Below are 16,422 nucleotides of genomic sequence, written 5' to 3'. Positions count from 1 at the left end.
TAAATTATATTGACGTAAATAAATGGTATTGTGATAGTGGCGCTACGAAGCATATCACCCGAATAAACAATACTTCGTCTTGTACAGCGAATTTGATGTTGCTGAAGTGGTTTCATTAGGAAGACAAGGTACTAACATGCATGCACTTGGTAAAGGCACAGTTTACATCGAAATAAGACGAAACAATGAGTGGTATAGGGCCATGTTGGAGAATGTTTTGTATGTGCCCGATGCTTGCACTCATTTATTCTCTGCCAGAGCAGCTGCAGGTAATGGCTACAGTATAACATTCGATTATAGAAGTGTTATGATTAAAAAAAATCAGCAGCGACATCGTCATGACAGGCTATGTGGAAAATGGTCTGTACGTGTTCAATATGCGTGTTGTCAGACTAGAAAACAGAGATCAAGTAAATATAGCGACATCTGAAACACTGCAAATGTACCATGAAAGATTCGGTCATCAAAATAAGCAATACATCAAGAACATTTTGAAGAAACTTATCAGTGTAGAGGGTTGTAATGATGAATTTTGTGACGGTTGTGCATTAGGAAAGATGCACATAATACCATTCAAACAACGAACAAACCGCTCCACAATTAGTAACGAATTAATTCACGCAGATGCCAATGGACCAATGAGTACAGAGTCGTTTGGAGCAGCTCGATATTATATATGTTTTAAAGACGATTTCAGTAAATTTCGTCTATTTTTTTTTTCTTAAGCACAAACATGAAGTGTACGATATGCTTAAGCAGTTTTTAAATGAAGCGCAAACCAGAGGACATGATGTTAAACAATTTCGATGTGATGGAGGCAAGGAATTTAACAACAACATGATTGAGAAATTACTCATGGATAAAGGAATAGAATTACTGATTTCTCCACCGTATACTCCTGAACAAAACGGTGTGGCCGAACGTGAAAATAGAACAATTGTTGAAGCTGCACGTTCGATGCTAAACACAAGTAAGCTACCAAGAGGACTGTGGGCAGAAGCATGTAATACAGCAGTCTGTATTTTACGTCGTTCTTTAAGGTCTTCGGTTCCAGACAAATTTCCATATGAGCTGTGGTACAATCGATCAATGGGAAAACTTGATCGTCTCAGAATTTTTGGCACAGGTTACTATGTTCATACAAGCAAACAATTCCGTTCAAACTGTTTTTGGACAACTCGTTGGTTATGTCAATGACGAAAATGGATTTAGGGTCTGGGTTCCTTCCAAAAGGAAAGTTGTCTTGAATCATGATATAAATTTTAAACCACAGATAGTGTGTAGCTCCTACAGTGATCACATTACCTTAGACATTCCTCGGCAGTCTGCTTCTGGAGGAAGTCAAAGTGAAGAAAACCTTAACGGACTTGAATCTGGAGGAAGTCAGGAATCAGATGGCAATAGCAAAAAAAATCAGCAGAATTCCTGAAAGCCAAAGCGTTAGAATCTTCTAACGTAGATGAACTAGAGAACAGAAGACTACGAAGAAAACCAACCTGGATAGAAAGTGGTGAGCTCTTGATGTTTCCAAAACTTACTGCTGGCGAACAAAAAGATCCAAACTGTTTTTCTGATATATTACAGTCGAATGAGAAAGAAAATTGGATGCAAGCTATCAATGAAGAACTAGAATCACTAAAAAGAAACAATACTTGGGTGTTAGTTGAACGTCCTATGAATGCCAAAGTATTACAAAATCGTTGGGTTCTACGTCGAAAAGTTTCAGCTGATGGAAACGCTCGCTTCAAAGCCCGATTAGTTGCTAAAGGATATATTCAGCAAGCAGGAATATTTTTGAACGGAATACTTCAAGATGAAGTATACATGGAACAACCAGAAGGCTTTGAAGATAGTACGCATCGAGTGTGTCTCCTGAAACGGAGTCTCTATGGACTAAAACTAGTACCACGCTGCTGGAACAAACTGTTTATGGGCGTTATGCAGAAAGCAGGTTTTCGGAACAGTGCTGCAGATCCTTGTTTGTTTTATCGCAAATGCAATGAAAAAAGACTTTATGTAGCTATTTACGTTGATGAGGGCCTAATTCTTGGCAGTGACGAAGAAATAACAGCATTTCTGAACACTTTACAATGTGAATTTGATATAACATTCGGAAATCTCGACAGTTTTCTTGGCACAAAAATAAAACAAAATGAAAATGGAGCAACTATGATAAGTCAAGAAAAGTACAGGATAGAAATACTGGAAAGATTTCGAATGGCAGAATCTAACATGAATTCAACTCCCATTGGATATGAAGAAAATGATCAGAATGAAACAGAAGCAATTTCGTCCTCCGTTCCCAACATCGGGGCAATTGCCTGTCTTATGTATCTCCCAATAGCACTCGTACAGACATAAGTTTTGCAGTCAATAAAGCTTCTCGAGCTATGGGAAAACCAACTGCTTCAGACTGGAACCGAGTTAAACGCGTATTTCGGTATCTGAAAGGTACAGTAAATTATGGCATTATCTATGATATTGAAGAAAATCTGAGAATTTACAGTGATGCTGATTTTGCTGGAGACAAACAGACAAAACGTTCAACAACTGGTATTGTGGCAAAGTCCCATGGGGGGCGGAAGGGCAATGTAATGGACAAGTCAGTTGCAGAAGGTAGTGGCTACATCTACAACTGAAGCAGAAATCATTTCAGCAAGTGAAGGAGCCAAAGAATTAATTTGGTTACGTCGTTTACTAAGTGACGTGGTTGAAATGCCTGAACAACCTCCAACACTTTATATTGACAATGCCAGTGCACTGAAACTGGCAAAAACCCTGAATATCATCGTCTGTCAAAACACATAGAGGTCCGACACTTCTATGGTCGTGAAAGATTTCTGAATGGTGAAATTTTGGTAGAACATATAGATGGAAAAAACCAGTTAGTTGATCTGCTGACAAAGCCACTTGAGCGAGTTCGATTTAATTTGCTGTGTGCAGAGATTGGTATGAAGGAAGTCAAACAGTTACTCTTTTTTCATATGACTGTTATATTTAACCTTTTGGAGGAAGTGTTGTAAAAAAGGAAAATTGTTTTTAACGTTCCATGTAGTATGTTTTGTGTATATAGGATGTCCTTGAAGTTCGTTTTTTTATTTTCAGTTAAGTGCCAAATCTGAATCCTAAAGAACTATACCGTTTTAAATGAAACTGTATCGTCTGGACTTAATAATTTGCAACAGCCCCCACACATACCTCATGCTTGACAATCACGAAGTACAAATGAGTACCATCGCTAACCGTGGGGGGGGGGGGGGGGCAACTGGCTAGCGAACCGATTGGTGAACAGGAACTGGCAGGCAGAATCAACGCGCCTACCACTCGGGCCCCTACTTAATCCCCACCCCTTCTATAGCGCACACGTCGTCAACAATTAAATTAAATTTACGCAAGTTGTTAGTCGCACGTTCATTGTTTCAGTCCAGTTTTCTTTTGAGTTGTACAAAGTTTGAAGTGTTCACCTACAGTGTGTAACATTTTATGCACCATGCCATCCGAAAAAAGAAATGTGTCTTGGATAGCTGACAATTATGGAACATTTAAAGGGTGACATTTATTGAACGAAATCAACATCGTTATAACTTCTGAATGGTTCGCATTAGGGTCGTTCAAACTGCACGGTTAGCTGCGGTGCATGATGGGAATTAGTATGTGCTGTATGGTTTGGTTTGCGACGAAGCTCACTTTCATTTGGGTGGGCTCATCATTAAGCAAAATTGGCGCATTTCGCCAGCGAGAAATTCTTCATCCTCAACGGGTGATTGTGTGGTGTGCAATGTCCAGACCCGGGAATAATTGGTGCGATGTTTCCTGATGGCACGGTGACTTCTGAACGGTACGTGAAGGTTTTGGAAGATGATTTCATCCCCGTTATCCTAAGTGACCCTGATTTCGACAAAATGTGGTTCATGCAAGATGGAGCTCGACTCCATCGAAGCAGGAAAGAGAGAGTGATGTCCTGCAAAACCACTTTGGTTACCGCGTTCTGACTCTGCGGTACCCAGAGGCTACTGACATAGGCCTCAGTTGGCCGCAATATTCTCCGTATCTGGACGCATGCGACTTCTCCAGGTGGGGTTATATTAAACGCAAGATGTACATAAACCATTGCTGAGCTCAAAACAGCCATCCAGGAGGTGAACAACAGCATCGATGTTCCGAAACTTGGCAGGTCATGCAGAATTTCGCTGTTCGTCTGCGCAATATCATCGCCAATGATGGCAGGCATAGCGAATGTCTTAATCTAAATCCGAATATGTGTACTGATGTTTACCTGTTGGAAAGTGTGTGCATGCTGTGGTTTGTAAAAAATTACATTTCTCTTCATATAGTTCAACAATTGTCACCCTGTACATATGAGGGGAATGTTTTATATTGTAGAATTTGCGAGAGAAACGATTCGTGCGAAAAAAGTTTCAAACACATCGACATGGTAAGACAAATCTTCAGCCTCCAAAGGCAACAAAAAAATATTGCTCTAATATGGATATATGTGTAGCATTCATTTCAAGTAATACTCCTCTTCACAAACTTACAGAACCTCCCTCAAAGGTTTTCTTCGCCTATATTGGTTGAATCAAAATACATCAGATGAATCAACAGTGCCTAAAAATTACATCCGGCCATTTGTCTTCATGTACTGAAAGAAATAGGCAATCAACTAAAGGGCAACATTATTTGGATTTTATCTGACTAAACTAGCGACACTTGTGGCCATTACATTGCAAATTAAGTTGTCGGTGCTTTAAAACAAGATCCGCTTCCTCCGTATTTAGTGGCCTACGATTGGCAGTTTATTTAATAATGGTACTAGAAAAATATTTCCAGAATCACCTGCAGATTAAAGGGTGTTTGTGATTTTCTCAGATGCTACTCCCTATATTATCAAAGCAGTACACCCTCCAAGTATTTTATCCCAATTTGGTTCATAAGCCATACTTCGCTCACGGAGTACATCGCCTTGCTGAAGTGGTACAATCCACGTTTAGGAATGTAAATAAATTGATTTCGTCTACAAAGCAAGCGTTTCCTAACACATATCCTCGCATCAAGACCTACAAAGAAAAACTACCGTAAAATGGGGTGACTTTGTGACAAGTTTTGCATATTTTCACTCGTACACTGATCAATTTTTAACACAAACTGAAACGGATGGCATCATAAGATAGCTACAACCTTCCTTTACAAGATTATGTCTTCAAAAAATTTGTATCTTTTTTATGAACGACTATATAAAGGGAAAACTCTGTCACAAAGTCACCCCACCCTGTGGGGTGACTTTGTGACAACATTGTTTTTGGGTTACAAAGTATGGGAAAAAAATAATGTCACAATTTTGACCCATCAAAAAGTATATTTAATCAATGTACATGTGTTTGATGCTTTGGTAGAGCTACATCATTTTTACAAGTGATGAAAAAGGAGCTCCCTAATCTAGATTTTTCACCTCAAAGAACCCTCGCTTTCCTACCGGTCTTGGGGGGTCGATAGTGTACAAAACTTCTTCTTTGGAGTACAGAATAGCATCTTCTTTAGTAGGCCACTTCCAGAACATCTTGGTCCTCTCAATAACGCTGACAATGTAGCCCTCTTGTTTTTCTTCAGTCACCCTTCCTGGAAAAAGTTTCCCTTCAAAGTTCACCACTACAAAATCATCCACTTTGAAAACCTTTTTTTCAGGAGGCATGCTGTCGATTCCCAAGACGTCTTTATCATTTGGAATCACTTTTGTGGGAGACATTTCAGGTTCTGAATCCTCCAAACAGCTGAAAGATTCATCCAGCACGTCGGGGTCACTGGGATCTTCATCCGTCCAGTTCCTCTCTCTGCTGTTGTCTTCATCTGAAGAGCTTTCTTCAGACATCTCACCTCCCAGTACAGCCTTTTCCTTGGATCCGCTGGGTCTGGAGGAAGTGCTGGCTTTTGTGTTCTTCCCTTTCAGCTGTTCCGCCCTACTGGCTTCGATTTCGGCACTGGAGATACTTCTGCCTGCTGGAACAGTGAGCCTTCTCCTTCTCTTGGGGGCCCGGCATCCTGTAACCTCTTCTCTCTTCTTCTGCAGTTCTTCTATGAAGATCTCACCAACCACTCCTGATAAGAACTGTAGGCTCTCTTCCAAGACGGCCTTCGGGAGTCTTTGGAGGACTTCCATTTTGTTAAGCGGAAAAATCCCAGTCTTCCTAAATCCTGACTGGAGACTTTTTATGATGTTCTCCTGCAGCTTGTCCATCATTTTCTTTAACAGACCAGGCAGTTCATCTTTTGGAACTGATGTGCACCGGCTACCAGATGTCGATTGCTTCCAATCTGACAAAATTTCACGCCAAATCAGTTTTAGAACTCTGAATATGGCAACATCTAGCGGTTGCAGTAGATGTGTCGCATTTGGTGGGAGTGCGATAAATTTTATCCCATAATTTTCGCAGAGTCGAATAACCTCTAGGTTAATATGCGAACTCAAATTATCGCCAATAAGAACTTTTTGGCCATCTTGTTGTTTCAGTATGGGGAGCATAAGATTGATGAACCAGTCCTCAAACACTTGGTGATCAAACCATCCAGATTTAGTACGATTGTAGCGGGCTCCTCCAGGTCAATTTTCGGTCCAGGTCGACCACATGTTCTCGGCCTTGTAATTTACGTATAGTGGAGCCAACTGTCCTGTGGCGTTCCCACAGACCATAATCGAAGTACACGCTTTGGAACAATTTTGTATCCGCTCTGGATATTTTGCTCCTCTTCTGACCAACACTTTTTTGCTTCCCGGATCGTCCTGGACGTTCGTTTCGTCGTAATTCCAAATTTTTTCTGGCGGAATACCCTCTAACTCCTTCTCTAAATGCTCAAAATATGAGTCAATCACTTCAGTATCAGTCGCAGCTCTTGCATATGTAATATTTTTGGCGACACGTTCGGAGAGAACATACTTATGCCGCTTCATAAATGACATGGCCCACTCTCTCCCAGGAAAGTTTCCATTTCCAAACACGGGAACTTTTCTTCCAGTTCGATCTAGATATGATTTGACGACACAGCACAAATCAAGTAATGTCATTGGGAAACCATAAGATGCCATTGCAATGGAATGAGCAACGAATGTATCTTCTTCTTCTTCTTCTTTTGTAAAAATAGGTTGACCCCCATGCTGTCTTTTAGGTTTGACTGTCTCTGAGTTTGAGGTGGTCGAACGTTTTATCTCTTTGGTTTTGTTCCACAATGTGTTTCGATGAATATTGAACCTAAAAGCAGAGAAAAAGAACGTATAAAACATATATACCAGTATGGTATAATTCAGAAAAAAATACCATACCTTTTAAAAGATGTTTAAATGAAAAAATGCCAAAAATATCAGAATTTTACGAAGGTAGGTTTAAAATTTGCATAAATGCTTCCTTTACAAATGCCAGAAGTTGCAAATTGGTGTAAAAACCCGTTTTATGACAGTAAAGTTTGTAACAAAATAAAGGAATGTAGGTAACTTCCTGGTGTACCTAGCTGTATTTTGCTCCCTATTCAAGCAGAAGAATTTGCTTAAAAACGCCAACCAGATGGTCATCTAAACGTCTATTTTAGCCTTACAGTATCCAATGAAACGTTTGCTTCCTGTGTGACAGTGTATGAAAAATTAAAGAACTGCCACTAACCTTTCAGATGCTGTTCGCAGGGTAATTTTCTTTGTTAAAACCAATTTAACGGCTTTATCTAACGTCTCTGGAGAGTAATTTCTATAGGCTCTTGCACCCAACTTCCTTTTATAAGACCTCATCTTCTTTTCAGCGCTTGAAAGACAAGAAAACGTGATAAAATATAACCTAAAACCATGGTGGGGTGACTTTGTGACAAGTTGGGGTGTCACAAAGTCGCCACACAAAGTGCGTGCATTTCAGTTTTTGTCTCATATGTTCAACAAACATGGCTTGATTTAATCGATATTCTACAATAATTGCCCAACATATTAACAAACAAATGTACATACCTGTTTTAGTTGCGTCCTTAACATAAACGTTTTCACAATATAAAGTTTCCCTCGTTTTACGAAAACGTAAATAACAGCGTTTCTAAGCAACGGCGTCGGAAGGAACTATGCGTGTGCAGAAGCTTCACCCTGCTGCCGCTACGTGGCGTGGCATGTCTGACAAACGAAATGCGTGGTTCAGCTCTTTCCTGTGAGACGAGCGGTCGCGGCGCGAGATTTAAAATACGAAAACTCGATCCCTTGTCACAAAGTCACCCCACCAGTCACAAAGTCGCCCCATTTTACGGTACCAAACTTGGCTTTACCTCCAGAACCAGTGGTAACTCGTTGGGATTAGCGAATGAAATTAGTCTAGCGAAATTCTCAGTGCCGGACGTATTACCGAGACAATTTACAGAAAAGTTTGAAAACGTTTTGGACAATAACCAACTCTTTGAATCCTTGTCCCAAATTAAGTTTCATTAATGACACGGGTGAACTTTTGCAAACATAGCATCCAACTTCAAATACTGCTCTGTTACCTCCCTTGATGTAGAACGGTCCTTTTCCGGTTATAAGAATTTTGAGTGATCGAAGACACTTTCTTACTATTGAACATGTGTAACAATGATTATGTTGTATATTAGTACTATTGCCAACTGATAAGTATTATTCAGTGTTAATTTATCCGTAGATAAATAATTTACTTTTGCTTGTACAAAAAATCATGTATCATAGTTGAATTTCTATATACACTGAACTGCTGTCGCATTGCGCACCTTGACCTGGTGTTGACATAGTGTCCCCCTTTTTTTTTAATTACACGTTAATCCAAAAATAAATCTAGCCATAAGTTTAAGTAAACGCAATCAACAATATAACAAGAATCTGCTTAATTTTTCATGGAACTCCTCGACAGGCCGGCCGATGTGGCCGAGCGGTTCTAGGCGCTTCAGTCTGGAACCGCACGACCACTACGGTCGCAGGTTCGAATCCAGCCTCGGGCATGGATGTGTGTGATGTCCTTCGATTAGTTAGGTTTAAGTAGTTCTATGTTCTAGGGGACTGATGACCTCAGATGTTCAAGTCCCATAGTGCTCAGAGCCATTTGAACCAACTCCTCGACAGAATAGAAGTGACCTTCGAGGAAACTTCAGTTTTGATTTGAAATTGGGTGCATTACTGTTAAGATTCTTTGATTCTTGTGGTAGCTTACTGAAAATGGATGCAAAGCTACTTATTCTTGGGAATAAGCTGATATTTTTAATAAGAAATGACAGTATTACGCCAATGTCAAAATACCCAGACTAGTGAACAGGGGTCGACAAGAGGTTCGAGAACTTCAACACTTTTTGTCCGAACCGCCCGTTTCTAAGCCAAAAATATCCTTTTAGAATGGGATGAGTTACCCCAGAATATACCACCATATGACATAAGTGAATGAAAATTAGCAAAGTATACTAACTTTCGAGTCGACTGATCACTTACATCGGATACCATCTGAATAGTAAAAATGGCAGCAGTATGTCTTTGAACAACATCCTGGCCATGGGCTTTCGAAGACAGTTTATTATCTATCTGAACACCTAGAAATTTGAACTGATCAGTTTCATTAATCATATGCCCATTCTGTGAAATTAAAACGCCGAGTTTTGTTGATTTGTGAGTAAGAAACTGTAAAAACTGAGTCTTACAGTGATTTGGCGTTAGTTCATTTTCTACATGCCATGAACTCTTGTCAGGAGCTGCACTATTTGAAACCGAGCCAATGTTGAATACAACGTCCTTTGATACCATCAGCAAACAAATATATTTGTGTTACACGTAGAACTAGAGGGCATATCATTTGTATAAATAATGAACAGGAGTGGCCCTAACACTGTTCCTGGGGCACCCCTCATTTGACGGTACCCCACATCACAGCCATTCTCAACACTGTGAATAATGACCTTTTGCTGTCTGATGCTAAAGTAAGAGGTGAACGAATTATGACTACTCCCCGCATTCTGTAATGGCCCAACTTCTGGAACAATATTTTGTGATCAACACAATCAAACGCCACAATCAAAAAATATACCTAGCATTTGAAACCTTTTGTTTAACCCATGCAGTACATCACAGAGAAAAGAGAATACAGCATATTCAGTTGTTGAACGATTTCTAAAGCTGTCCTGTACATATGATAGCAAATTGTGTGATGTAAAATGATCAATTACCCTTACACACAAAGCCTTTTCAATAACTTTAGCAAACACTGATGGCATAGAAATATGTCTAAAATTATCTAAATTATCCCTTTCTCCCTTTTTATGAAGCGGCTTTACTACTGAGTACTTTAATAGCTCAGGAAACTGACCATTCCTAAAGGAAAATTTACAAATATGGCTAAATACAGGGCTAACATGTTCAACACAGTACTTTAACATTCTGCTAGGCACTCCTCATATCCATGAGAGTCCATTGTCTTCAATGATTTATTTACCGACTCGATCTCCCAATTGTCTGTATCACAGAGGAGTATTTCAGACACCAGTCTCAGAAAGGCATTTGCCAGGAGAGGTATATGATTCCCTGTAGAAATCAACTTTTTTTTTAAATCCACCAGCAATGCTCAGAAAATTATTGTTAAATACTGTACATACATCTGATTTATCAGTAACAGAAATGTTTTACTTCGAACTGACTTTATATCGTTTACCTTGTGCTGCTGACCAGACACTTCCTTCACAACTGACCATATGGTGAATTAGCTACTCTATTTGCGTACTACACACACTTTGCCTTCCTAGTAACATTTTGAAGCACCTCACTAGAGTGTTTTTAATTGGCTACTGTAGCTTGATTGAGACTACTTCCAACATTTTGATGTAATTCCCACTTTGTTCTACATGATATCCTTGACCCACGTGTCAGCCACCCAGGCTGCCTTTTACTGCTAATACCCATTTAGAACGTTCTAATGGAAAGCAACTCTCAAAGAGCACAACAAATGTGTTAAGGATAGCATTATAATTGTCATTTATGTTATTGGCACTATAAACATCCTGGCACTCATATCCCTCGAAGAGATTTAAAAACACTATTGCCCCTGGATTAACTTCCCTACATAGTTTGTAATTATATGTGACATTTGTTTGAGTACAAAGGCCTTTTAGTGTTAAAATCTGTGCATCATGGTCTGAAAGGCCATTCACCCTCTTACTAACAGAATGCCCATCTAGTAATGGAGAATGAGTAAAAAATATTGTCTATAGCTGTGCTTCTGTTCCCCTGAACCCTAGGTGGGAGAAAACACAATATCTGAACAAGATCATATGAATTTGGAAGATCTACCAACATCCTATTTCTTGCACCATTGTGTACAAAATTTATGTTGAAGTCACTAATTTCTGATACTTCTTATAAAGTGAATTAGTCTCTAGCTTGAGCAGAAATGCTATGAAGTCAGAGTTAAGGAACCTATAGACAACAAAAATTAGAACTTCAGTTTCACCCAATTCAACTTCCCTTGCACAACATTCAAATATGTATTTAGTGCAGTGCCGTCATACGTCTATGTACTAAATAGAATACTGCTTTTTAAGTATATGGCCACTCCTCTACTCTGCAAGGAACTCCTTGAAAAACAGCCGGATAATTTGTATCCTGGTAAAAGAAGCCTCTGAATTGTGAAATTATTTAAGTGGTGCTCTCATATACCAACAATTTCAGAGTCAACATCTACAAGTAGTTCACTAACTTTACCTCCAATACCTCATATCTTGATGAAATATGCAAAATCCTTCACTACTGTGATACCTGAATTCCTTTGAAGGTGATTCCTTAGTTAGAGGCACTTCCTTTAAGCAGGTATACCTATCAGCTGACTTCAGTCTAAAAAGGATGCAGCTCGAACACCAACTACTACAAGAATTTTTCCACGAGTGATCCCACAACCACCCACTAAACAGTTACCTATAAGCCTTGCCAGCCTCTCCTTTCCATACCTATTGAGGTGCAGGCCATGCCTAGTGAAACCTGATCTACTCAACTCGCACCACTGAAATGTGACCCATGCCCTCTGCCATCAGTGTCTTCTCCAGCCCCATGTTAACACGCCTCAGAGCCGCACTAAGGTGAGGCCGATCAAGACGCTGAAATAGTTGCACAAAATGCACATTAGTGCCGCCAGTTTGAGTAGCTATCTTTAGTAGGTCATCGTCTACATCATATTCCCCATCCCTATCATGACTATTCCCTGCTGCGCTCATTATCATTATCTGGTCCTTCTTCATAAAATTCCTACGTAACTCCCCTATGCTGTCAGTCACCTTAGCCAACCCTGCACAAAATAGTAAAAGGCATTCACCTTGATCTCCCCAAGTACAAGCCACAATTTCCTCTTGGCAATTTGAAACTTGATGAGAAGTACTCTTTCAATAGCATTTATACAGATGTGGCAAAAATAAGTCACATTAAAAGATTGTCTTCCAAGTGGTGATAACCGTGTATGGCACCAACACAACTTTAATTATCCTTCCATTGAACCACTGTATTATATACAAGCTAATACATAACATACCTTGACTCAAGCTTTAATATTACAGTAACGCATAACTATAAAACAAAGCTTTCAAAATACAGGGTAGTATTCTATCAGAACAATTTATGATATTTTAGACCGAAGGACGACGGATGCCTTAAATGTGCTGCATTTGCCTTACTCATAGATGTCAGGATGAAATTTACAGAGAAGAGATCAATGCCAAAGAAGAGTAACTAAGATGAACTGGTGACTTACCTTTGTTAAAATTCTTATTTCAATCTACACTCCAAAATGACCTTGTGGTCGCATCATCTGTGTATTATGATTGGCATTTAAAAAAAAAACAGTACTTTATGCACATGGAATGAGATGGATGTAATATTAGACAGTCATCACGTATGTTTAAGAGAATATGACAGTGTTATCCGACATTTAACAAGTGAGGATGATGTCAGATGGATGCAGGCAGGAGTTAATACAATTATACATTTTATTATTTGCTAATCGCCCTGTGCAAGAACTCTCAACTTTATAAAAATGTCCCAGTGTACCTCCTGAAGGATGGATACAAACATTCAAATATGCTGGAAGGCACCCCTGTCTTTTCAGTGTCTACAGTAAGCTGTGTAACAGCTTTCTGAAGATTAAATATAACCAAAAGGATGCCCAAAAATTCCAGAGCAAATGTTTGTGCACTCCAAAGAAATCATCTCTTCCAGTTTTTCTGACAATTTGATAGCACCTGTACTGAAGGAGCCTCAGAAAGGAAGGTCAAACTTCTGGCATGTTTGTCAGATCCCCAGCTGCATACAAAAAAACTCTCAATTGCAGCATCAAATTTTTAAAGATCTACTCACAACATAAGAGAGATGGAAGGTTAATACAGACTGCCATGAGCATCGCTGTAGTTTGTTGTGCGATGGAAATGTGCATAGCAGTTTGTGTAAACCACACACTTTAGACAGTTCCCATAAAGAATTAGGTTTTTTGTTTACATTGAACTGATGACTCAATCTTTGGTTTGTTGTCTCTATCAACATCCTGTTTGTATACCAAGTACTTTGATCCAATAAAATTGAAACTGGTATTTACCTGTAGCACCGAAGCGAAAAATTCAATACATCTTTGTAATTGCAGATCAGTGAATGTTAAATGGAGGTCTGTATCTCACTAGCATACCTGTATTGGCATAAATGAGGCAATATAATCCATCTACTCACAATTTGATTCATTGAGAAACATTTACTTTCAGAGAGGACTGTGAATGCAGCATTAAGAATGGGACATTAAATTCCAATATACCTTCATGTTTTCCTATATCAGGATCCTCTATGTCAAGCGAGAAACACAAAGTAGATTGGAGGCACCTTGTGTTCCGTTTCCAATAGCAACACAATTACACATACAGCTCAAAGCTTCAGAAATAAGATGCTGCACTTACCTGACACAAAATCACACCCTACAACAATGTGGTAACTAATATAGCCTCAACACAAGCATCCATTTACTTACCATACACAGTTTCTGTATCGTGTCACTGTAGATACAAAAAAAATGTTCAAATGTGTGTGAAATCTTATGGGACTTAACTGCTAAGGTCATCAGTCCCTAAGCTTACACACTACTTAACCTAAATTACCCTAAGTGCAAACACACACACACACACACACACACACACACACACACACACACACACACACACACACAGGCCCGAGGGAGGACTCGAACCTCTGCCGGGACCAGCCGCACAGTCCATGACTGCAGCGCCTTAGACCGGCTAGTCCCGCGCGGCACTGTATACACAATTGTTGCTCCATGATAATCAATTGAAACAAAATAAGAAAATTCTTAGATAATGTTTTCCACACTTACCTGCCCTTTTGGGTTTTGTAAAGAAACAAAGTTCTCAAAAACTTCTGCCATTGCCAGACACTACCTGTTGCATCCCACAGCAATGTTCTTTCTATTTAGCAGTTATACATAAAATACTGCCATAGTATTACTTATGACAGTTAGCTCCTGCCAATGACTATGGAAGACCTGCTGAATGACAGTATCTAAGTGTCCTGACATGGGAATATATAGAAATTTCTGTTTTGGATTATTGTCACAAAAGAAATCTTGCTTACTGGAAAATTATTTTAATTTTGCGTCTAATCATACAAATACAACTACTTCAGTGTATTGAATCTGATGATGGTACATACCCCAATCATCATCATCATCATCCTGTATTTTATCGAGAAAAATACTGCAAGTGTTTTACATTTTGAGGTTGCTTCCTGATGCCACATAAAATTAATAAACATTGTCTGAGATGAGACAAGGTGAAATGAAGAGGTATTCAGCCCTCTGAATATGGATTAAAACAGTTTTGTATGTCAAACAGTATTTTATTTAATTCTAAATGATGGTATCACTACTTACATCACCACTGGATAACACTGGAAGCATCCACAAGAATGCCCGTTTTTGACAGCAATATATAAGAAATACGTAAAAATAGATTAATAAGTATATTAATCAATGATTTGTTTTTATGAGAGATCAGTAACAAAATAGTAAGTAACATGGGCACAGAAGTGTAAAGAAATACATACATATTATAAATATAAACATAACATTGCAAGCCATGATAATGGATAACTTTAAATAATTTTAGCAAGTGTACTGAAAATACAACATTATCAATGCTCAGGGTATACTAACATTTAAAAAACATAGCAAACACTAACAAACTGAATCCTTCAGAAGTAGAGCTTTGACAATGTATTTACAAGCAAATGTTAGGCAATACCATACGCAAATTTGAGATAAAAACTGTGAGAGTGACTAGTATACAGACAAGATATTAAAGGAAGGGTACAGTGATGTACTTAACATCTAAATGAATACACATGTCTATTAAATGGACAATTCAGTGATGTAATTTTAAGTTTACTTAATAGCTGGAAAATAGAAATACTGTTGCACCAATGTGTGTATATATATCAAAAATTAATTTAAAATCATTCAAATGTTTATTCACACTTTCCTCACATGCTAAGGAAAGTGCTGTTACATTGAACAATCAACTTGTCAGATGGAATAAAGAAATAATCATCAATTTACTGTCTAATGACTAGACTATTGTTATTGTTGTTGTCGTTAATACTGATTAATGCATGTAATTTATTTACATATTCCATAACTGGGTGAAAGAATGGTTGATAACACTTCCTTGCTGTGCAGTTACACATTCTGAAAGCCCTGATGGATGTTCTCACATCCATTAATGCACAGCCTACACCACCACTACTTTAGAAGCAGTTGTGAAGAAAACAGTGGTACCTTTCGAGTCGCAGTTTACAGTGCCACAAACATATGTAGGCTATCCATGTCTTGTGCCCCGTGAGAAAGGTTCTGATGCACATATCCACTGGTTCAGAAGTCCTGAAGTTGCAAGTCTTTGCAGGATGTTTTTCCCTAAAAATTTGACATAAAATTTAGAACTAATAAACTGCACTTTGTGGGTGGGGTCAGGATAGATTTGCCTACCTCCAGTTCTCCTTGGTACAAAAGCTGAAGCATCTTTTTTATGTGTCTTATACCCACTGCGCTGCAAGGGAAGGCACGAAGGTTAGGGTGTAACTGACATCAAGGTAATACTTATCGAACCAGGAGCATAGGAAATATGCCGTGTCCACTACAGCTAGGGGCAGATTGTCATCCTGATGGCTGCACACCTAACAGAAGAAATTCTTGCACCTCAGAAACGCTCATCCATCGAAGACCGTTTTTGTCACTGAACCAGTCCCATCGTCACACCAGCCCTGTCACTGCACTAGTTCCACTGTTACATCCAGAAACAAGGTAGAAATGAAAGAAATGACTTTCTGATGATCACAGGATATCATCAGAGCAGGTCCTCGATAGTTCTGGAAGTTGTGAAGTGATGCTG

Source organism: Schistocerca americana, chromosome 10 (genome assembly GCF_021461395.2).
Source record: "Schistocerca americana isolate TAMUIC-IGC-003095 chromosome 10, iqSchAmer2.1, whole genome shotgun sequence".
Lineage (NCBI taxonomy): Eukaryota > Metazoa > Arthropoda > Insecta > Orthoptera > Acrididae > Schistocerca > Schistocerca americana.
The sequence above is the reverse complement of the archived record's forward strand: the minus strand, read 5'-3'. Positions refer to the sequence as shown.